At 41.6% G+C, this 24,625-nt stretch overlaps 1 protein-coding gene across 6 annotated transcripts in view; it reads left to right on the forward strand.

Moving 5' to 3' along the window:
- Window positions 1-7,064: 7,064 nt before the first annotated feature.
- Window positions 7,065-24,625, forward strand: part of phf21ab (PHD finger protein 21Ab) — a 71,981-nt gene continuing 54,420 nt past the window's right edge. For 4 of the 6 annotated variants that reach the window (XM_055934846.1, XM_055934843.1, XM_055934848.1 and 1 more), the window contains exons 1-2: window positions 7,065-7,338; window positions 9,851-9,889. The gene's annotated coding sequence lies outside the window, so the exon portion shown is untranslated. The remainder of the gene's footprint in view (window positions 7,339-9,850; window positions 9,890-24,625) is intronic. The other 2 variants (XM_055934849.1, XM_055934845.1) reach the window with 1 other exon arrangement.

Genomic DNA, 24,625 nt, shown 5'->3' on the forward strand with positions numbered 1-24,625 from the left:
ATTTTCCAATTATGTCCCTATTTTACAAGTCAAAAAAATTGAGAACCTTTCATAATGTTGCCAAACAAAGACTCAACAAACTTACCTGAGACTCCCTGTCTCTGCCAATCTGTCCCTGCATATCTGTCCCCAGCTCTGCTGTCTGTGTCCCATCTGTTGCCTGCTCTGCCTAATGACATCATTGTGAAACAATACCATTAGCATTTCACTTCTTTCTTATGAACATTTTATCAACTAGTCTTTGAGATATTAGGCTACTAGAGTTCTTACTATGCGTTTTGGTGTACTGACAAATACTCTGATGTCCGTCTTCTTACTTTTTTCTGCCATTTTTCTACCTGGCTGGCTGGCCTAGCTGCACACACACACATTTACACAACACATGCTGCAACCTTTTGTAATTTTAACATAGTTTGTTTCATATTGGCTGGCTTCCAACAATAGCTGAATTTGTAAAGCTAGCGAGCACCAATTCCGTTTCTGTGTGTTTGCTATAATCTTTGCTACCTGGTTAAATAAAGGTGAAATAAAATAAAATAAAAAAAGTTCACTAGCGACAATTTATCTTTTGCAACGAGACCATTATATATATTTAAGACAATGGTAGAAGAGAGTGTAGTTCTGTTCTGTTCAATTTGGACTTCAGTTTGTCGCTAACCTTATCACAGGGACGTCGAAGCACTACAGCTGCATGCTGATCTTGGAATAAACTGACGATAGCAAAGATTCCATCTTTGACGACGCCACATAAATGGAATAGGTACTAACTAGCTTGATAGTTAATGTTTGCTTTAGTTTGCGCGCTAGCTCTGCAAATTCAGCTAGTGTGTGAACCCTGCCAACATAAAATAAATAAATAACATTGCTATGGACCTGCTATGGATTGACTGGATTACCTCACGTCAGTTACGTACATGTGCCTTTCGGACAGTAGATACGAACCCTCTATTACCTTGCCAGCTAAAGAACTGGCAGTGGATCAAACCATCGTGAGGCAAAGGGAGGGGGAGGTCGCAATCTTTTGAAACTTAAAAACGCGCTATTAAGTGTCTATAATCAGCACAAGTGCTTTCATTGCGTATTATTAATATTATTGAAATTACATAGTTATGTTTACAGTGATATATTGGGGGGGACAAATCATATTTTTCCCAAGATGGGGGGGCCGTGTCCCCCCCGTCCCCCCTGGGATTTCCGCCTATGTTCCGACCACTGAGGTATAATAAGAACTGGAGTATGTATCCAAGATGTCCAACTGTTTTCTCGGTAATCTACTCACGTTCGCATACGCTGATTCATGGACAGTCTATATCCGTGTTTCTTCCGGTTTAAACACCCTAACATCACATGCACACTAGCACTGAGGACGCAGTGCGAGCAGCGACAATGTCATCACTTTATCCAAAAACATGTTAGACATTGGATGAATATAAAATGTTAATACTGTATCTTCGGCTGCGCTTGCCCACGCCTCCGCTACAATTATTTGTGTAACAGTCCTGACCTGTTTTATGTTGTTTTTTATGTGTTTATGGTCAGGGCATGTGTTTTGGGTGGGCAGTCTATGTTATCTGTTTCTATGTGGGTTTCGGTTTGCCTGGTATGGCTCTTGATTAGAGGCAGGTGGTTTGCATTTTCCTCTAATCAAGAGTCATATTTAGGTAGGGCATTATCACTGTGTGTTTGTGGGTGATTGTCTCCTGTGATGTTCTCGTGTTTTCGATGTATTCACTTTTGGAGCTGTTTGGCTGTTCGTTTGTTTCGATGTCCGTTCCTGTTCGTGAGTTTACGTTTGTCATGTGAGTTTATGTTCAGGTTCCGTTCTACATCGTTTTGTTATTTTGTAAAGTTTTGTAAGTGTTTTGTTTTGTTTAGTCTTCGTCGTTTTTTGTAAATAAAAATGGCTTATTTCCCTGACTCCGCATTTTGGTCCGAAGATCCTTCTCTCCTCACCTCATCCGAGGATGAGGAGAGCGACAGCTATTACAATTTGAATAATTCGATGACCGTTTAGTGCACAAAGGTGATGACTAAAGTGTCTTAGACATTAGACCAATTTCTTATTAGGAATTTTCAAATCTGACTTCTCTATGTGACCACCTATGGGCATCAGTTAAACTACAGTAACAAAACAACTCTGTAGGAGCAGTCGAAACTGTGCTTCTAGACCGGAACCCTGGAACCTTGGTTCCGACCCCGCTTTAGCGGATTTCTGAAACCTTGGTCTCAGCCTTGGCTGGATTTGACCTTCTCATTAGATGGGAAGTGCTGAGTCCGGCATGGAGTACATTCTGGGCATCATAGGCTTTGCCCTAAACCAATAGGAACGAAGCCCCCCTCTGGGGTGGAGTTTTATGACCTACAGTACCAGTCAAAAGTTTGGACACACCTACTCATTCAAGGGTTTTTCTGTATTTTGACTATTTTCTACATTGTAGAATAATAGTGAAGACATCAAAAATATGAAATAACACATAGGTAATCATGTAGTAACCAAAAAAGTGTTAAACAAATCAAAGTATATTTTATATTTGAGATCCTTCAAAGTAGCCATCCTTTGCCTTTATGACAGCTTTGCACACTCTTGGCATTTTCTCAACCAGCTTCATGATGTCACGTTCTGACCTTAGTTCTTTTGTTATTTCTTTGTTTTAGTATGGTCAGGGCGTGGGTTATCTATGGTCGTTTTTCTATGTTGGTTTTTGCGTTTGGCCTGGTATGATTCTCAATCAGAGGCAGGTGTCAGTAGTTGTCTCTGATTGAGAATCATACTTAGGTAGCCTTTTTCCACCTGTGTTTCGTGGGTGTTTATTTTCTGTCTTTGTGTATGTCACCAGACAGGAGTGTTTCGTGTCATTCTCGTTTATCGTTAGTTTTGTTCGAGTTTCGCTTTCATTAAATTAAAAGGGATAATGAATACTTACCACGCTGCACCTTGGTCCTCCTCTCTTTCTCCTAACGACGAGCGTTACACATGAGGTAGTCACCTGGAATGCATTTAAATTAACAGGTGTGCCTTGTTAAAAGTTACATTTGTGGAATTAATTTCCTTCTTGGTGAGTTTGAGCCAGTCAGTTGTGTTGTGACAAGGTAGGGTTGGTATACAGAAGATAGCTCTATTTGGTAAAAGACCATATTATGGCAAGAACAGCTCAAATAAGCAAAGAGAAACAACAGTCCATCATTACTTGAAAACATGAAGGTCAGTCAATCCGGAACATTTCAAGAAAGTTTCTTCAAACCATCAAGCGCTAAGATGAAACTGGCTCTCATGAGGACCGCCACAGGAAAGGAAGACCCAGAGTTGCAGAGGATAAGTTCATTAGAGTTAACTCAGAAATTGCAGCCCAAATAAATGCTTAACAGAGTTTAGGTAACAGATACATCTCAACATCAACTGTTCAGAGGTCAAATTGCTGCAAAGAAACCACTACTAAAGGACACCAATAAGAAGAAGAGACTTGCTTGGACCAAGAAACACAATCAATGGACATTAGACCAATCCTTTGGTCTGATGAGTCCAAATTTGCAATTTTTGGTTCCAACTGCCATGTCTTTGTGAGACGCAGAGTAGGTGAACGGATGATCTCTGCATGTGTAGTTCCCACTGTGAAGCATGGAGGAGGAGGTGTGGGGTGCTTTGCTGGTGATACTGTCTGTGATTTATTTAGAATTCAAGGCACACTTAACCAGCATGGTTACCATAGCATTCTGCAGCAATACGCCATTCCATCTGGTATGCGCTTAGTGGGACTATCATTTGTTTTTCAACAGAACAATGACCCAACACACCTCCAGTCTGTGTAAGGGCTATTTGACCAAGACGGAGAGTGATGGAGTTCTGCATCAGATGATCTGGCCTCTACAATCACCCAACATCAACCCAGTTGAGATGATGTGAGATGAGTTGGACCGCAGAGTGACGTAAAAGCAGCCAACAAGTGTTCAGCATATGTGGGAACTCCTTCAATACTGTTGGAAAAGCATTCCAGGTGAAGTTGGTTGAGAGAATGCCAAGAGTGTGCAAAGCTGTCATCAAGGCAAAGGGTGGCTACTTTGAAGAATCTCAAAAATAAAATATATTTGGATTTGTTTGACACTTTTTTTGGTTACTACATGATTCCATATGTGTTAGTTCATAGTTTTGATGTCTTCACTATTATTCTACAATGTAGAAAATAGTAAAAATAAAGAAAAACCCTTGAATGAGTAGGTGTGTCCAAACTTTTGACTGGTACTGTATAACAATACTTGGAATTGTAACTCCAGTTATATGAGTAAAGTGGAGGCCCATAGGGCTTCAAGCCCTGCCCGATCTCAGGAGTCTCGTTGAAAATATTGTTTGGGGAGGCAGATTGAGGGAAATAGCCTCAATATATAAGGGCACCTGTACTCTCATACCCTCAAGGTGTGTGCATAATTAATTTTCTCAGGCAATGCTGCAGCAGGGTAAACCAATAGGAGCGTAGCCTCCCTATCTACTCATATGACTGGAGTTACAATTCCCAGTAACTATCGTTCTTCTCTTTGCAATAAAGACACTTTTTTATTTAATTCCATTTGTCCTCCAAGTGTTGCTGAATTGCCTCTCTACCTCAACACTTCCTTCATTACCAACAAGCTCAAACCTTTTGCAATATTACCATTGCATAGATCTTTTCAACTCATGAAGGAACAAACAAATCTTATTACATGCATGAGAGGATATAACAGTGTTATATCAGTGTGGAGATCTGTATTATGAGTTTGTTTCTACTGTAACTCATCCTGTATCATAAATGTGTGTATTGTATAAGCCTAGTATGGAATCGATCAGTTTTTGATACATTCTGTTATAATCCACTTTACAGTTATACCATTGTAGTGATCTATAAGAATATTTCATTATGCTTCATAAATATAGCTTGACTTACAGTGCCTTTGGAAAGTATTCATACCCCTTGACTTAATCCACATTTTGTTGTGTTTCAGCCTGAATTAAATATTGTTTTGTCTCACCCATCTATGCACAATATCTCATAATGACAAAGTGAATTTTGTTTTTAGAAATTTGGCCATATTTATTGAAAATTTAAATACAGAAATATCTCATTTACATAATTATTCACACCCCTGAGTCAATCCTTTGTTGAAGCACCTTTGGCAGCAATTACAGCTGAGTCTTTCTGGATAAGTTTCTAAGAGCTTTCCATACCTGGATTGTGCAACATTTGCCCATAATTCTTGCCATTTGGCCATTGCTAGACAACCAATTTTCAGGTCTTGCCATAGATTTTCAAGTAGATTTAAGTCAAAACTGTAACTCGGGCCACAGGAACATTCATTGTCTTCTTGGCCAACAATTGCAGTGTAGATTTGGCCTTGTATTTTTGGTTATTATCCTGCTGAAAGGTGAATTAATCTCCCGGTGTCTGGTGGAAAGCAGACTAAACCAGCGGTCTAAGGCACTGCATCTCAGTGCTAGAGGCGTCACTACAGACCCTGGTTCGATTCCAGGCCGTATCACAACCGGCTGTGATTGGGAGTCCCATAGGGCGGCACACAATTGGCCCAATGTCGTCCGGGTTATGGTTTGGCCGGGGTAGGCCGTCATTGTAAATAAGAATTTGTTCTTAACTGACTTGCCTAGTTTAAGGTTAAATAAATTTAAAAAATGTGTTTTTATTTTATTTTACCGTTATTTACCGTTATTTACCGTTTACCGTTGTTGGAGGAAACACCTTACAACTTGTGACCGAACTCAGCGTCTATGCGCCCGGCCTGCCACAAGGAGTTGCTAGAGCACAATGGGACAAGGACATCCTGGCAGGCCAAACCCTCCCATAACCCGGACAACACTGGGCCAATTGTGCGCAGCTTCTTGGGTCTCCTGGTCACAGATGGTGAAAACCCTAAGCGATTTCCTTCCTCTCCGGCAACTGAGTTCATAAGGATGCCTATATCTTTGTAGTGACAGGGTGTATTGATACACCATCAAAAGCGTAATTAATAACTTGACGATGATCAAAGGGGTATTCAATGTGTGCTTTTTTTTACCCATCTACGAATAGGTGCCCTTCTTTGCGAGGCATTGGAAAACCTCCCTGGTCTTTGTGATTGAATCTTTGTTTGAAATTCACTGCTCAAATTATCTGTATGTATGGGGTACAGAGATGAGGTAGTCATTCAAAAATCATGTTTAACACTATTATTGCACACAGAGTGAGTCCATGCAACTTATTAAACAGATGTTTACTCTTGAACGTATTTAGGCTTGCCATAACAAAGGGCTTGAATACTTATTGACTCAAGACATTTCAGCTTTTCATTTTGTATTAATTTGTATTATGGGGTATTGTGCGTAGGCCAGCTTAAAAAAATTAATTTCATCAATTTCAAATCCAGGCTGTAACACAACAATATGTAGAAAAAGTAAAGGGGTGTGAATACTTTCTGAAGGCACTGTATCATAAACAACTATTCTCAAATTATAATAAAAACATGGCGCACTTGTAAAGGGCGCCTGCCCACGCCTCATTTTCACAGCAGCCGTCACCAGAAATCATATGCAGCGGTTCTTCGTGCATTTTTGATACTTGGCATAACCGTTTTATTATGTCGAACGCCCATTCAACACTGAAAATGAATGCAGATTGACTGGCTATGAAAAAGAGACGAAAGTAAGTGGTGCTTTTTCATCAATCGACAATAAGGACAAAAGAGGGTAAATGCGCAGGATTGGGACCGTGGCAAGTCAAAGCAGCAACAAATTGCTCCGCGTATTTCTATGAACCGAGTGCTACTTCTCTCCAGATGAGTTTCACTGAGTTTACATCCGGGTTTTTTCCCTAGGCAATGGAAGGCGTAGTACCCATGATCCTTAGGCAAAGTGAAATAAATTCGCAGCACCGTGACAAAAAAATAGTTCGCTTTTCAAACACATTTTCGTTTCACCTTGTGACGAAAATCGACTCAAAATTAATAACTTCAACGATATACTATTAATGAATCAATCGATTTGGGGTACAACGGCTACAATTGTCACATTTAAAAATAGTTTTCCTACCCCCTTCTTCTCCCTTCTCTTGAGCGCATTGATAACGGTTGTGCTCAGGCTGTGGTGAATGAGATTGAAGAAGAGTTCTTGTTTTGTATCTCAGTTTCTCTCTTTTTGGACAAATTTTATTTAAACAAATAAAAATATACTACGGAGATCTCAGACTCTAATCAATGGAGGGTATTTTAATATTTACATCATAATTGTATCGGATATTCGGTAGAGCGGTATTGGGTTGTTTTGTAAATATTTATTTAATAAATTTCTGAGGAGAGAAGGACTGCTGCTGAGTAGAGTGGAGGGTAAGTGCACGTTGGGATCTTTTATTATTATTTGAAGTTTCATTTTCATTGTTTAGAAACTTTCATTGTTTTCACATGCATTTGATCCCTATATCCGTAATTCGTGTTATTATAGGCAAGATGGCTTGAAGGATACTGTTTTTGTTCATAGCTATTTCTTATGATAGGAGTTGGATGATACTCTAGCTAGCGAAGTGCCCTGCTATTGGAGGGCAGCGGACATGGCTAGCTAGAAAGGGGTTGATTCTAACTTGTAACCACCAGCGCGTGCCTATTTGTGATAATTTAGTCAAATTCTATATTTTAAGCTATCCCCCAAATATTTTTCTTAATCTTATGCTACCGGTGTTTATTTTATTTTATAATTACTTAGCTACCTAGATTGACAGCTAGCTTGTTTTCTAACGTACATTTAGGGTTGACAGTTTTATGTGGCTTATGTAGCGAGCTAGCTAGCTTGCTCTTGTAGTGATTGGCTGCTGTGAAAGCTCGACTTGTACTAGCCGGTTATTTTAGCTTGCGAAGAGGCTAGCTAACGTTAGCTAGTTGACGTGGATGTCTATGTATACCTTTTTTAGTTGGTGATAGCTTATTTTGAAACGAGTTTTAAATCGTGAAAGTTAACTAATAAAGTCTGACTCTATCCCATTGGCTAACAACGTGATGTTGTTCTCTCTAGTTTGCACCAACTAGCTATGTAACAAGCCATTTCTAGCTACCTGGCTAACGAAGTCGAATTAAACGTGCGCGAGCGGCTGGACAGCGCAAGATGGCTAGCTATTTGTACTCTTATAAATGAAAGTTATGAAACACTTTTGTTGACGCTGAAATACTGTTAGTATAAAATATTATATAATAACATGTTAGCTCAGTATGAAAACATTACAATTCGAAACCCATCATTTCAAATGTCTTAGGTAAATTTATATTTGATACACATCTTACCTAGGCCTAGCGTTCAATGGTATGTGATGGTGCCTGAAGTTTACCTAACCGGCTAGCTAGCTACCTACCTAACTTATTCAGATCCAAAGAGACTGCGCCTTGAAAGCAGTCTTCCTAGATAGTGGTATTACAACAAGCATATAAGAGAAGTCACTTATCTATTTCAGACAGAAAAAGACAATGCAACTGGTAGCATGGCATTGTGCAAAGCCGGGCCAAATAGTGCTAAAGAGGAGTTTGGGCCCTTATGTTATGAAAACGAATCAACATGCTCACGGAGTAATTTTATAGACTGCACGCCATATTAATCATTATGAAAAATGTAGATTACTGTTTGCCCCCCAAAATGCTTTAAAAGTGCCAAAGTGAGGGCCATTTAGGATGTTTGTGTAAGGTCATGTTTCTATGCAATACAGTCTATTTAGAAGGTAGCCTTATTTAACTAGGAAAAGTACGATGAGGTCCTCATCAAGGCATCATAAAGGTTCCAAATCCTTACGCTTCACAGAAGTGAACAAAAGTGGACTGTCCCTTTTGTGTGGGTGTATGTAGGCCTAGGCCTGTGAGTGTGCATGTGTATTTAGATCAATCCCCAATGCTGGCTTTAAAAATAACCCCAAACCATAAAACAATACTGTGAGGTTGTAATCTTCTATCTATAGCATAAATTAAGTGAAATAGTGTTGAATGGAAGAGAGCGAGGTTGCTCTGTTGGCACTGACAGGGTAGGAGATGAGGTGGCTGTCGTTCTGTGCGTCTCACCTCGGCAGGTTAATTACTAGACTGAACCGCATGCCATTACTCTGATAAAGGCTACCTGCTTAAATGGTCTCGTAAGCTATTCTTTTCTGAACATTAGATGACGTACAGATTACTTAGATCGTGTGAAAGTGAAATTTGATAGAAATTATACCCCTAATTGTAAGCTAAGTAATGGTTTTTTTAGACTGTTCTACTGCTGGTCTGTAGGACGGCTCCATACTGTAGAATGGCCACTGGAATTTTTATGAAGTGACTCAAGCTTTAAATTACACACTCTTACTCAGCTTTTCTAGCTTCATAAAATCAACCTCTATAAAGAAAATACTTTCATGTAAAGTAACTGTAGCCCACCTAATGAACTATGTGAGATTTCCTGATTACGTTTCACACTAGTAGGTTTCAAACCAATCTGTGTCATTAGGAAGCATGGGTACTGGATTGTACAGGTGGTATAGATCAGAAGTAGGGAAACCGAAAGGAGCCAAGGGCTAGTATTGCGACCCAGTGCTACCGATGGACTTTTATACGTGATATTATTGTCTGTTATGACCACAACCATACATGAGAATTAATGTTTGGTCAACCCACGTTTGGTTGTGAATTGTCCTGCAGGTTGTCCACCCATGTTTAACATGACAGACTTCAGTATGGCATCGCTGTAATACTGTCACTTTACAATTGACTTTGGCTCGGTTGCTCTGGTGGTTTTCCAACATTGGGATAACTTAAACATGCTGAAAGTCCCATTTGTGGTGGTGGGGAATCTCATGTACGCCTAATGGGCTCTGTTTGTCCTGTCTTGCAGGGAGTCGGAGAGATTGGAGACCAGTCACACTGCCAGGTGGTGAGTACTGCAACAGCTCCTGTTGTAATTGTTCTCTTGTCTCACAGCCTTGGCCCGGAAATCAATCGGACTGGGCGGCTGTAACATCGCCTCGGACAGACTCACTGGTTTCCTGGTTCTCACTGTCTATTAATTGTTGCGCCACGGAACCAGCCAAATGGATGCTTTTGTGAACTTGGCTTTTAGTCATTGCTCTGCGAATGTCATTTCCGAGTTGTTTTATTTACTCTCGTGCATGCGGAGAACAAAAATCCCAATTCAGAACACAACGCAATTGTCTTTTCTTTTTTTCTTTTTTACATTGCACGCAGATCCATAAACCAAGGCGGTTGTGCAGGATTTAAAGTGCTGTCTCTTTGGCATAGTAATACTCTGGGCCTTTGAATCAATGAGCTTTACACAGATGCATATCATAATTACAGTCCCTTTAGATCTGTCAGGGGGACAGTTGGCGTAAACACAAGTTCCCTTTGAGTCGGTACTCTCGGTCAGGTTTTCGCTTAGGAAAATTTGGCCCCCGGACAACGTGACTGGCAAGATTTTGATTTACAGGACATTTGAGAAATTGACCGGACATCCAAATGCATTGGGTGTGTAACGCATAAGGTTGTCCACCCACGGTGCTCAAAATCACATTTCTAATATTGTAATTCACCATAACAGAATAGTAATTTGTAATAAAGTTGTAATAAAGTATAATGATGTTCTTATACCAACGCGACAGGGTTTATGAAAAGCAAAACATTTCCCATTGGATTTTCATCCCTGCTATATATCACGAATGAATATAATTTTTTTTTAAATGTAGCCCAGAAGAACAAGTCGCATAAACAGAAAAAACTTCAAAATATATTTCTATAATATAATTTGCGAATGACCTGTCCCATAGGATATTTGTATGAACATTTTAATTAATACATAACAAAACAGCTGTTTTCAAATACAATCTATGCCTCTCATTTAATTTAACTTAGGCATGAACATTTTAATTCGGTCTAATAAATAATAAAACATGTCTGTCTACGAACTCCAGGGCCGGCCCGCCCCACACCTCATTTCTGCTGTGATTCAGTACCACAGCAGTGGAAAAAGGCCACTCTAGGCACCCACAAAATGAAGAAATTATTAAATTGATGTAGGACAATAAAATTCAATATGTAAATAAATAAACAAAATTCGTTAGGTTTTCTTCATTGAGTAAGCATATTTTACAATGCTCCTGTGAAACGAGGCCCGCGCCATGCATTTATGAAAGCACTTGTTTCCAAAGATCTAATTTTATCTCACGCTTTTAAGTTCTACTGGATGATGTTAATAAATGTTATGTTTATTGTACACTGAACAAAACATTTTGCATAACATGTAAAGTGTTGGTCCCATGTTTCATCAAATCAAAGCAAAGTTTATTTGTCACGTGCGCCGAATACAACAGGTGTAGACCTTACAGTGAAATGCTTACTTACAGGCTCTAACCAATAGTGCAAAAAAGGTATTAGGTGAACAATAGGTAAGTAAAGAAATAAAACAACAGTAAAAAGACAGGCTATATACAGTAGCGAGGCTACATACAGACACCGGTTAGTCAGGCTGATTGAGGTAGTATGTACATGTAGATATGCTTAAAGTGACTGCATATATGATGAGCAGAGAGTAGCAGTAGCGTAAAAGAGGGGTTGGTGGGTGGCGGGACACAATGCAGACAGCCCGGTTAGCCAATGTGCGGGAGCACTGGTTGGTCGGCCCAATTGAGGTAGTATGTACATAAAAGTATAGTTAAAGTGACTATGCATATATGATAAACAGAGAGTAGCAGCAGCGTAAAAAGATGCAATAGTCCGAGTAGCCATTTGATAACCTGTTCAGTTGAGAAGCCTTTTTGTCCTAAACTTGGCACTCTGCTACAGCTTGCCATGCGGTAGTAGAGAGAACAGTCTATGACTGGGGTGGCTGGGGTCTTTGACAATTTTTAGGGCCTTCCTCTGACACCGCCTGGTGTAGAGGTCCTTGGTACTGTACCATGTACTGAGCCTCTGTAGTGCCTTGCGGTCAGAGGTCGAGCAATTGCTGTACCAGGTAGTGATGCAAACAGTCGGGATGCTCTCGATGTTGCAGCTGTAGAACCTTTTGAGGATCTCAGGACCCATGCTAAATCTTTTTAGTTTCATGAGGGAATAGGCTTTGTCGTGCCCTCTTCACAACTGTCTTTGGACCATTCTAGTTTGTTGTTGTGGTGGACACCAAGGAACTTGACGTTCTCAACCTGCTCCACTACAGCCCCGTCGATGAGAATGGGGGCGTGCCTGGTCCTCCTTTTCCTGTAGTCCACAATTATCTCCTTTGTCACGTTGTTATTATGGCACCCCATAGGCTGTCTTGTCGGTGATCACTGTTCTGTCGTCTGCAAACTTAATGATGGTGTTGGAGTCGTGCCTGGCCATGCAGTCGTGGGTGAATAGGGAGTACAGGAGGGAACTAAGCACGCACCCCTGGGGAGCTCCAGTATTGAGAATCAGCGTGGCAGATGTGTTGCTACCCACCCTCACCACCTGGGGGCGGCGCGTCAGGAAGTCCAGGATCTAGTTGCAGAGGGAGGTGTTTAGTCCCAGGATCCTTAGCTTAGTGATGAGCTTTGAGGGCACTATGGTGTTGAACGCTGAGCTGTAGTCAATTTTTATTTATTTTACCTTTATTTAACTAGGCAAGTCACTTAAGAACAAATTCTTATTTTCAAGAACGGCCTAGGAACAGTGGGTTAACTGCCTGTTCAGGGGCAGAACGACAGATTTGTACCTTGTCAGCTGGGGGATTTGAACTTGCAACCTTTCGGTTACTAGTCCAACGCTCTAACCACTAGGCTACCCTGTCACATTCTCACATAAGTGTTCCTTTTGTCTAGGTGGGAAAGGGAAATGTGAAGTGCAATAGAGATGGCATCATCTGTGGATCAGTTGGTGCGGTATTCAAATTGGAGTGGGTCTAGGGTTTCTGGGATAATGGTGTTGATGTGAGCCATTACCAACCTTTCAAAGCACTTCATGGCTATGGACGTGAGTGCTATGGGTCTGTAGTCATTTAGGCAGGTTGCCTTTGTGTTCTTGGGCACAGGGACTATGGTGGTCTGCTTGAAACATGTTGGTATTACAGACTCAATCAGGGACATGTTGAAAATGTCAGTGAAAATACCTGCCAGTTGGTCAGCGCATGCCCGGAGCACACGTCCTGGTAATCCGTCTGGCCCCGCAGCCTTGTGTATGTTGACCTGTTTAAAGGTCTACCTCACATCGGCTACGGAGAGCGTGAATACACAGTCATCCAGAACAACTGATGCTCTCATGCATGCCTCAGTGTTGCTTGCCTCGAAACGAGCATAGAAGTGATTTAGCTCATCTGGTAGGCTCGTGTCACTGGGCAGCTCGTGGCTGTGCTTCCCATTGTAGTCTGTAATAGTTTGCAAGCCCTGCCACATAAGACGAGCGTCGGAGCCGGTGTAGTATGATTCAATCTTAACCCTGCATTGACTTTGCCTGTTTGATGGTTCGTCGCAGGGCATAGCAGGATTTCTTGTAAGCTTCCAGGTTAGAGTCCTGTTGGTAGGATATTCGTGATCATACCTCGTCTAATTTATTGTCCAATGATTGCACGTTGGCGAGTAGTATTGACGGTAACGGAAGCTTTCCCACTCGCCTTCTCCGGGTCCTGACCAGGCACTGGCTCTTTGTCCTCTGTACCTGCATCGCTTCCTCTTGCAAATAACGGGGATGTCAGCCCTGTGGGGTGTTTGGAGAATGTCTTGTGCGTGCTCCTTGTTGTAGAAAAAAATCTTTGTCTAATCCGAGGTGAGTGATCCCTGTCCTGATATGCAGAAGCTCTTTTTTGCCGTAAGATACGGTTGCAGAAACATTATGTACAAAATCATTTACAAATAACGCGGGAAAAAACACATAATAGCACAATTGGTTGGGCGCCCGTAAAACTGATGCCATTTCTTCCGGTGCCATTTTATGAGCTGAAATAAAAGGTTCCCAAAATTTTCCATAGGCACACAAAGATTATTTCTCTCAAATGTTTCGCACAAATTTGTTTACATCCCTGTTAGTGAGCATTTCTCCTTTGCCAAGATAATCCATCCACCTGGCAGGTGTGGCATATTAAGAAACTGATTAAATGGCATGCTCATTACACAGGTGTACCTTGTGCTGGGGACAATAAAAGGCCATTCTAAAATGTGCAGTTTTGTCACACAACACAATGCAACAGATGTCTCAAGTTTTGAGGGAGCGTGCAATTGGCATGCTGACTGCAAGAATGTCCATCAGAGCTGTTGCCAGAGAATTGAATGTTAATATCTTTACCATACGCCGCCTCCTTTTATAGAATTTGGCAGTACTTCCAACTGCCCTCACAACCGCAGACCACGTGTAACCACTCCAGCTCAGGACCTCCACATCCGGCTTCTTCACCCGTGGGATTGTATGAGACCAGCCACCTTGACAGCTGATGAAACTATGGGTTTGCACAAACAAAGAACTTCTCAGGGAAGTTCATCTGCGTGTTCGTCGTCCTTACTAGAGTCTTGACCTGACCATTCTATTATCCCACAGCTCACCCTGAAATTCTTTTCATTCCAGGTAATTACATTCAATAACAAATCATCCCCTGTCTGTTACCACAGAAGGGGTCTGTTTTTAAGAGCTGTCTGCCCCTTTCCTAGCTAGGTTACAAGGCGCTTTGTTGCCTGTACCTATGATTGGTCGGTAGGGTAACCTCCATGATGAAGTCTAGTTTTGTGCAGTCCAGCCCTGCAGTCCAGCCCTCGGTGCCAGACAGTTACCAGAACACATCTTATCACCTAAATTGAGTGAGGTTTGTTGTGACAACAGTACCCACAAGTGGCACTGCCAATCGGGGTATGTCACTGATCGCCAGAGCCCTTGTACCCAGAGTAGGCCGGGCTTTAGGCAAACCTTGGCTCATGAACAGTTTCAGCTCCAAGTTCCACAGTGTTCATGGGTGTCAAGTGTTGTCTCCCGTGTTAGTTGTTCAATTAAGTGTCCCTTCTCCACATCCAGACACACGGTTGTCAAGAGTGGTGGACATGGAAGCATAACCACTCTCTCCCATTCCACAATGTGGTGTCTTGCCCCTTCAGTTGGCACTTCACGGGAGGTTCGCTGTCTGCGCCAACCAATGATGCACATGCGTAGTGTCGCACTGGATCATGTGAGCAGTGACGTCGGGGTATGGGATACAATTTGTTGTGCTTTCCCCGCCCTTCTTCTGCGTTATCACGTCAACTGTTCCCGAGGCCTCAGCGCCCGTTTTGAGGGAGGAAATATCCTCCCTACTCCAGGAGCAGGAAATCCGAGTGGTTCCTGTGTCGGAGATCCAGGACAGCTGGTACAGCTGGTATTTCCTGGTTCCGAAAAGGGACGGGACTTTGCGTCCCATTCTAGACCTACAGTACCAGTCAAAAGTTTGGACACACCTACTTTCTTTTCTTTTTTTTGCATTTTCTACATTGTAAAACTAATAGTGAAGACATCAAAACTATGAAGTAACACATGGAATCATGTAGTAACCAAAAAGGTGTTAAACAAATCTAAATATATTTGCCTTGATGACAGCTTTGCACACTCTTGGCATTCTCTCAACTAGCTGCACCATCTTCCATGCTTCACGGTGGGAACCACACATGCGGGAACCACACATGCGGCTATCATCCGTTCACCTACTCTGCGTCTCAGGTAGACACGGCGGTTGGAACCAAAACTCTCAAATTTGGACTCATCAGACCAAAGGACAGATTTCCACCGTTTTAATGTCCATTGCTCATGTTTCTTGGCCCAAGCAAGTCTCTTCTTATTGGTATCCTTAAGGAGAGGTTTCTTTGCAGCAATTCGACAATGAAGGCCTGATTCATGCAGTCTTCTCTGAACAGTTGATGTTGAGATGGGTCTGTCACTTGAATTCTGTGAAGCATTTATTTGGCCTGCAATTTCTGAAGCTTGTAACTCTAATGAACATATCCTCTGCAGCTGAGGTAACTCTTCCTTTCCTGTGGCGGTCCTCATGAGAGCCAGTTTCATCATAGCGCTTGATGGTTTATACAACTGCACTTGAAGAATCATTCAAAGTTCTTGAAATTTTCCACATTGACTGACTATGTTTTAATAATGGACTGTCTTTTCTCTTTTCTTATTTGAGCTGTTCTTGCCATAATATGGACTTGGTCTTTGACCAAATAGGGCAATCTTCTGTATACCACCCCTATCTTGTCACAACACAACTGATTGGCTCAAACGCATTAAGAAGGAAAGAAATTCCACAAATTAATCTTTAAAAAGGCTCACCTGTTAATTTAAATACTTTCCAGGTGACTTCCTCATGAAGCTGGTTGAGAAAATGCCAAGCGTGTGCAAAGCGGTCATAAAGGCAAAGGATGGCTACTTTGAAGGATCTCAAATATAAAATGTATTTTGTTTAACACTTTTTTGGTTACTACATGATTCCATATATGTTATTTCATATTTTTGATGTCTTCACTATTATTCTACAATGTAGAAAATTGTAAAAATAAAAACTCTTGAATGAGTAGGTGTGTCAACTTTTGTCTGGTACTTAACGTACCCCAACAGGCGCCTCAGTCTACATATTCGCCGGCTATTACAGTGGATTGTTTGGTGGCAGCAGAGTATAGGGAACAAGCAGTGTTACATACATCCATGCTTCTATCCTGTATTGTCTCGAAGCTGAATAAGAAACCAGAAAAATAGCTTTCTCACTCCATCTCAGTGCTTTCCTCTTCTGGGTCTCGAGCTAGACTCACTCGCCTGTCACGCTTTTCTATCCCCACAGAGGGTGTTCCTGGCTCTGCTTAGCCAAATCTCGGCTGGTCACGCAGTGCGTTTTCGCCTGTGCCTGTCGAACCCTCCTTTATGCTTAAAGAAAAGTTAAATGTAACCTTTATTTAACAAGGCAAGTCAGGTAAGAACAAGTTGTTATTTACAATGACTGCATACGCTGGCCAAACCCGGACGAAGCTGGGCCAATTGTGTGCCGCCCTATGGGTCTCCCAATCATGGCCAGTTGTGATACAGCCTGGAATCGAACCAGGGTGTCTGTAGTGACACCTATAGCTCTGAGATGCAGTGCCTTAGACCACTGCGCAACTCTGGAGCCCATTTCCTCACATGAAGCTGATTAACCCCACGTTGGGGAGAGTGACTGGTGGGCTTGTCGTGGATTTGTGGCCCGCTGTTGGCGCAAGCAACTTTGGTCCGTGTAGATCTTTTGCCTATTGGACGAGGTCCTGTGGCAACTCCCACTGCGCGGAGATCTGTTATCCCAGGCGCACGGGCAGGTTTACCACCGTTGCCTAGAGATTTGGGGTCTATGGGCTTGTCCACTGAGTGTTCCAATCTCGTGGATGGTTTACCTCTGAACGTGATCACAACTATTCTTCCGTACGGGAGGGCTGTATAAGTGGCAGGATTATTTTGCTCGTACTGTAGGCCACTCCCGACCGGTCACGTTGTACAGCGCCTGAGTGGCGCAACAGTTAAGACAGTGCAAGCTGTGTTGCTACAGATACTGGTTCAATACCTGTGCTGGCCTTGACTGGGAGACCCATGAGATGACTGCAGAATTTTGGTTTTTCTCCCTCAAAAAACAGAAATAAATCATTCTAAATAACGAACTGGCGTTATTTACAAATTAGTTACAATGTCTCACCCCATTTTAGTTACAATGTCTCACCCCACTCACCCCACCTCATTTTACGTTATTTGAAAACAAAAGCATCTCCAAAATATATATTTTTTTAAACAAAGCGATTATTATTCATTTAGAATTATATAAAAGCCTGTTGGATATTCTCACAGATATATTATTAACCCTGTTTTTATTATGACAAAATATATTGGTCATGGCTCAAGTTTTACAACTTGCAAATGTTTGTTCCATAATGCTATTAGCGGGAAAACACGGTTGTCAAAAGGGCATTGCAGTTTCATGTGACAGAGACAAATATCCGTTAGAACGAGAGGAGATCTAATAGGCTACTTTGACGCAAGGTAAGACATGCCTCATATGTATTACAACGTTCAGGTTTCGAACAATTGAAGTATGTATTTTCAAAATGCGTACTGCCTCCAGCTCATTGCAAAGTGTTGTGTGATGCGCTGATGAAGCCTGACTTCTGTTGCCGTTTGATGCCGCGTTAAAAACAACTGGAAACCCAAATCTCCGACTTCAAGACCACTGGGGGAAAAACAAGTTCCGACTGGGGAAAAATATTTTTGAACTGTCATCCAACTTGGAATTTCAACTCGGGAACTTGCGCCTCTTTCTAGAGCTCTGACTTTCTGACCTGAAGATCACTGACATCATGATTTGACCTCGTATTTTTCAGAGTTCCCAGGTGTCTTGAAAGCACCACGGGATGCTTATCTGTCTATAGGTTAATTTGATAGGTTTAGTGGAATTAAATTTGCGCATTTACGGTTTTCGTCATGTACCTTATTTTTCACACCCATAAAGCATACAGAAACAGAGCTTTTGAGTGGAAAACACCTTCTCAAACAGCAAATGCATAGGGAACGGAAGACAGGCTTCATCAGCGCGTCACATACCACTTTGCAATGAGCTGGAGGCAGTATGCATTTAGAAAACATACTGTATACTTAATTGTCTTGCCATGTCTTGCCTCGCTTCAAAGTACCCTAGCCAAAACCAGACCATATCCGTTGAGGCAATTATTTTATTTCAACTTTCTTTCATTGTCCGGTAGCCAAAGGCACAATCCTAGTCATATTAGCAATCCATGCTAGTTGTTGCATATTAGATCTCCCCTGTTTCTAATAGATATTTTCATCTCTGTCTCGTGAAACCATGTAGCATGTACAAGGTGCTTTTGTCTTGTGTTTTCCTGCTAATTGCATTATGGAACAAACATTTGCGTGTAGCCTACCGCCTGGTGCGCATTGCACCCTCAACTTGCATGTTCGGTTAATATGAATTACCGTGATCTAAATGGGATTTCTGTCAGTCCTATAAAGTGTAGTAGAATTGCATGAAATGTGTTTATAAAATGCCAAGAAACGTATCTGATATAGCCTAGGCCTGCATTACGCCACTACGCAGTTTTTTTTTGCGAACAGTGATTGAGTTGTATTATTTGCCTAAATTGTCTATCCAATCTATTCATCACGTTAGGAATGGTAGGCTGTCTTACATAAGTTTGCAAATGCGATGATGCATGGAATGCCTTTATTATAAAGGTGCATTTTTATGATGAAAATGTGCCTCCCCAAACTTGAAACTCACGCACCGCCTATGGCTACAGAAACGCGCCCTCTGCACCATGGGGTCTGGCGGCATCTTGGGTGCTATATTTAAAGGGTTGACTGTAGGGGATATTTGGGCTGCGGCGTGTTTGGAATCATCACACTTTTTTGTGAGGTTTTATAGCTTGTATGTCACTGCTCCCGGTGTAGCCTACAGTGTGCTTACAGCTGGGACAGGAGAGGGTCATTAGGCATCAAGCAATGTGCAAAATACCCGGATCTTGTCTGGATAGTCTGCCATGGGCCATTTCATTTTGTATTTGTTGTGGCCGGCTTGAGGCGGGATTCCATTTCCCCATAGCTGTGCCGTACAAAGAGTACCGACTGAAAGGGAACGTTAACCTGTTGGGGATGGGGGCGCTGTTGAGACTATTTATGCTAATTGGGTAATTTTTGAAACGGCTTCCCACAAAATCCTTGATCGTACAATATGCATATTATTATTATTATTGGATAGAAAACAGTCTATAGTTTCTATAGGAGTTGAAATTTTGTCTCTAAGTGGAACAGAGCCCATTCTACAGCAATTTCCCTGACATGGATTCAGATTTCAGAAATGTTGGCCACTGTTCTGAAGTCAGTTAAAACGGCACTGATATTGCTATGACTATACGGACACTTCTTACGTCTTCCCCTGGATGCCTTTACGTGATGACGATTCCAATGGGGTCGATTGCGCGTTCACAGGCCCTATAAATCAAAAAACCCTGTAGCTAGCAAGTCTTTCCTTGGTGCGTAACGCGCGTGCTGGACACCGACCCGCTCCTGTTCCAAGCGTTAGTTTAGCCTGTTATATTTCTCCGGTCATCTTTTCACTCGTTATAGGAGTTAAAAACATCATAAGGTAGTTAATTTAAAGCGTTTTATAGCAATTTATATCCGTTTAGTGCGATTTTGGGACATTTATTTTTGCAACGATGTGAATAGTTGGGCACGCTTTTCAGTTCATCCCGAACGCAGTTGGCATTTCCACATGGCAAGAGGACAGCTTTCCACCAAAAGACGATTGCTCCCAAGAAAGGATCCTTTGCCCAAGATACTGATGGAAGAACAGCTCAAGGTAGGACATTTTTATTATGATAAATCGTGTTTCTGTCGAAACATTTTAGTGGCTTAGGACGCCATGTTTTTTGACGTAGCTTCGCTTGGCGCAAACTGTATTGAAAAGTAAGGATAAATTAAAAAATGTTATTCCGCAATTGTATTAAGAATTAAATTGTCTATCAATCCCTGTCCACCCTATATTTTTTAGTCACGTTTATGAGTATTTATGTATAAGAGTAGATCACTGTCTAAGTGGCGCAAGGACTTTTTCTGACCAGCTTGTCTACATTTCACATTGTCTAACCATGATTTTGGTGGCTAAATATAAACATTTGCGATCAAACTCTATATGGAATGTGTAATATGATGTTACAGGAGTGTCATCGGAAGAATTCTGAGAAGGTTAGTGAAAAAATTAATATCTTTTGGCGATGTTGACTTTTATCGCTCACTTTGGCTAGAATCAATGCTGGGCTGCTATGTGCTATGTGCTATGCTAATATAACGATTTATTGTGTTTTCGCTGTAAGACACTTAGAAAATCTGAAATATTGTCTGTATTCACAGGATCTGTGTCTTTCGATTCGTGTATGCTGTGTATTTTTACGAAATGTTTGATGATTAGTAAGTAGGTAAACACGTTGCTCTAAGTAGTTTTTCTATTCCATTTGTGACGGTGGGTGCAATTGTAACCTATGCCATCTACCTGAAATATGCACTTTTTTCTAACAAAACCTATCCCATACCATAAATATGTTATCAGACTGTCATCTAATGAGTTTTTTTGTTGGTTAGGGGCTATAAATATCTTAGTTTAGCCGAATTGGTGATGGCTACTGGTGTTGGTGGACAAATAAAAGATGGTGGATTATGCTAATGTGTTTTTAGGTAATAGATGTACATCTTTACATATTGTGTCTCCCCTGTAAAACATTTTAAAAATCGGACATGTTGACTGGATTCACAAGATCTGTGTCTTTCATTAGCTGTATTGGACTTTAATGTGTGAAAGTTAAATATTTAAAAAAAATATTTTTTTTGAATTTCGCGGCACTGGTTTTTCAGTGGGGGGGGGGGGTGTGTGCCGCTAGCGCCACGCTGATCCTAGACAGGTTAACATTATGCCTAACTACTGTTCCCTGAAGAAGGGAAACAAGGTACAACACCTGTTTGGCCCCGCCCAGTTTTTGGCTCGGTGAAGAGTGGTACTGAAAGAATGAATCCGAGCCTCAGGGTTATCAACTGTGAAAGGCAGGGCTTTCAGCGACGTGTGTGGATTTCCTTGGCCTAGTCAGGCATGATTCTAATTCTTCAATCGAGGTCTCGAGAGTGTAACTCCCCATAGTTGTGTTGTACCTCGCTTCCCTCCTTCAGGGAACAGTAGTTATAGCAGGGGTCACGTTAACCTCTACAGAGTACCTAACCCGGATCCGGGAGCACCCCCCACACCCCCCACACTGATTAGCATCGCTAGCATAGCGTCACAATTAAATAGTAGCATCTAAATATCATTAAATCACAAGTCCAAGACACCCAATGAAAGACACAGATCTTGTGAATAAAACAACCATTTCAGATTTTTTAAATGTTTTACAGGGAAGACACAATATGTAAATCTATTAGCTAAACACGTTAGCAAAATGACACCATTTTCTTACTCCAACAGTTTCTTACTCCATCAGGTGCTATCACCAATTCGGCTAAACTAAGATATTGATAGCCACTAACCAACAAAAAAATTCTTAAGATGACAGTCTGATAACATATTTATGGTATAGCATAGTTTTTTTTTTTTAAATGTGCATTTTTCAGGTATAAATCACAGTTCTACATTGCAGCTGCAATCTGATATAGTGCTGATGCAGCTAGAACAATTACAGAGACCAACGTTATATAACTAATTACTTGTCTTAAAACATTTCAGAAAAAATACACAGCGTACAGACATTGAAAGCCCAACATCTGGTGAATCCAAACAATATTTCAGATTTTTTAAATGTTTTATAGCGAAAACAAAATGTAGCGCTAAATTAGCATAACCAGGCCAGCCAGAACCAGCTGGACGCGCGCGACCAGTTCACATGCACGACAGATATATGAAATAACATCGTAAATTGGGTCTTACTATTGCTGGTCTTTCATCAGAATGTTGATCAAGGTGTCCTTAGTCCTGATGAGTCGTTCAATCCATTCACAATGGCAACTTCCCCTCTTCATTTAGCCTGGGTACTGGTCGACTAGCACGGCTCTGTCCAAAGTTAAAAAACTCAAAGAACGGAACACGGCAAAACTCCCGAAAAAATTCTAATAATCTGATTAAACTATATTGAAAAAACATACATTACGGTGATATGGTCACATGTATCAAACAAACTTTGACACGGAGATAGTTTTCATCCGTAACGTCAGCATAACAAAAGTCAATGGCTTCTCTAAACGCGCATCTCAGGAAACCGGAAGTTGTCGGTCACGCTAAAGAAATAGGTCTTATTTCACGTCAGTACAAGATAAACAAAAAATTTCTCCTCTGACGTCTTCCAGAGGAAGAAGAAGGAAGTGTGTTTCGGGTCATAGGTCGCGTGACCATATATAGGCAGAGCTTTGAAGCGAGCATACACATCTTGCAATCTTTTTCTGGCTCAGGGAAAGTGCTGTGAAATGACCTGTGTTTGACTCAGAGACAAAATTGGAACGGTTTTAGAAACCATAGCTTGTTTTCTATCCAATGGCATATGGTTATATGCATATAGTAACAGCAATAATTGAATAAGAGGCAGTTTTATCTGTAGAGGCAATTATGCTAATGTGAAAACAGCACCCCCTGTATTCTCAAGAAGTTAACTCAGGATTCTACGTTTATCATGCAGAAAAGGAAAGATAAACGCAGAAATAATATCTTGCTGTGTTTTGTAAACGCATATCTATAATGTTTTTTATTGTAAATTCTGCTCGGCTTCAGTCAGAGTTCGCTTCTTATCATTACTGTAAAAGGACTATTTTTGCGCTTCAGTTGCACTTCTCCTCTCAGATGAAATGTCAGACAGCACTCTGGCTGATGTGTAGGCTACTTTTCTCCGGTACTTTCCTCTGGTGTACAGTCGTGGCCAAAAGTTTTGAGAATGACACAAATATTCATTTTCACAAAGTCTGCTGCCTCAGTTTGTATGATGGCAATTTGCATATACTCCAGAATGTTATGAAGAGTGATCAGATGAATTGCAAAGTCCCTCTTTGCCATGCAAATGAACTGAATCCCCCAAAAACATTTTCACTGCATTTCAGCCCTGCCACAAAAGGACCAGCTGACAACATGTCAGTGATTCTCTCGTTAACACAGGTGTGAGTGTTGACCAGGACAAGGCTGGAGATCTCTCTGTCATGCTGATTGAGTTAGAATAACAGACTGGAAGCTTCAAAAGGAGGGTGGTGCTTGGAATCATTGTGCTTCCTCTGTCAACCATGGTTACCTGCAAGGAAACACGTGCCGTCATCATTGCTTTGCACAAAAAGGGCTTCACAGGCAAGGATATTGCTGCCAGTAAGATTGCACCTAAATCAACCATTTATCGGATCATCAAGAACTTCGAGAGCGGTTCAATTGTTGTAAAGAAGGCTTCAGTGCGCCCAGGAAAGTCCAGCAAGCGCCAGGACCGTCTCCTAAAGTTGATTCAGCTGCGGGATCGGGGCACCACCAGTACAGAGCCTGCTCAGGAATGGCAGCAGGCAGGTGTGAGTGCATCTGCACGCACAGTGAGGCGAGGACTTTTGTAGGATGGCCTGGTGTCAAGAAGGGCAGCAAAGAAGCCACTTCTCTCCAGGAAAAACATCAGGGACAGACTGATATTCTGCAAAAGGTACAGGGATTGGACTGCTGAGGACTGGGGTAAAGTCATTTTCTCTGATGAATCCCCTTTCCGATTGTTTGGGGCATCCGGAAAAAAGCTTGTCCGGAGAAGACAAGGTGAGTGCTACCTTCAGTCCTGTGTCATGCCAACAGTAAAGCATCCTGAGACCATTCATGTGTGGGGTTGCTTCTCAGCCAAGGGAGTGGGCTCACTCACAATTTTGCCTAAGAACACAACCATGAATAAAGAATGGTACCAGCACATCCTCCGAGAGCAACTTCCCCCAACTATCCAGGAACAGTTTGGTGACGAACAATGCCTTTTCCAGCATGATGGAGCACCTTGCCATGAAGCAAAAGTGATAACTAAGTGGCTCGGGGAACAAAACATAGTTATTTTGGGTCCATGGCCAGGAAACTCTCCAGACCTTAATCCCATTGAGAACTTGTGGTCAATCCTCGAGGCGGGTGGACAATCAAAACCCCACAAATTCTGACAAACTC

Source organism: Salvelinus fontinalis, chromosome 9 (assembly GCF_029448725.1).
Source record: "Salvelinus fontinalis isolate EN_2023a chromosome 9, ASM2944872v1, whole genome shotgun sequence".
Lineage (NCBI taxonomy): Eukaryota > Metazoa > Chordata > Actinopteri > Salmoniformes > Salmonidae > Salvelinus > Salvelinus fontinalis.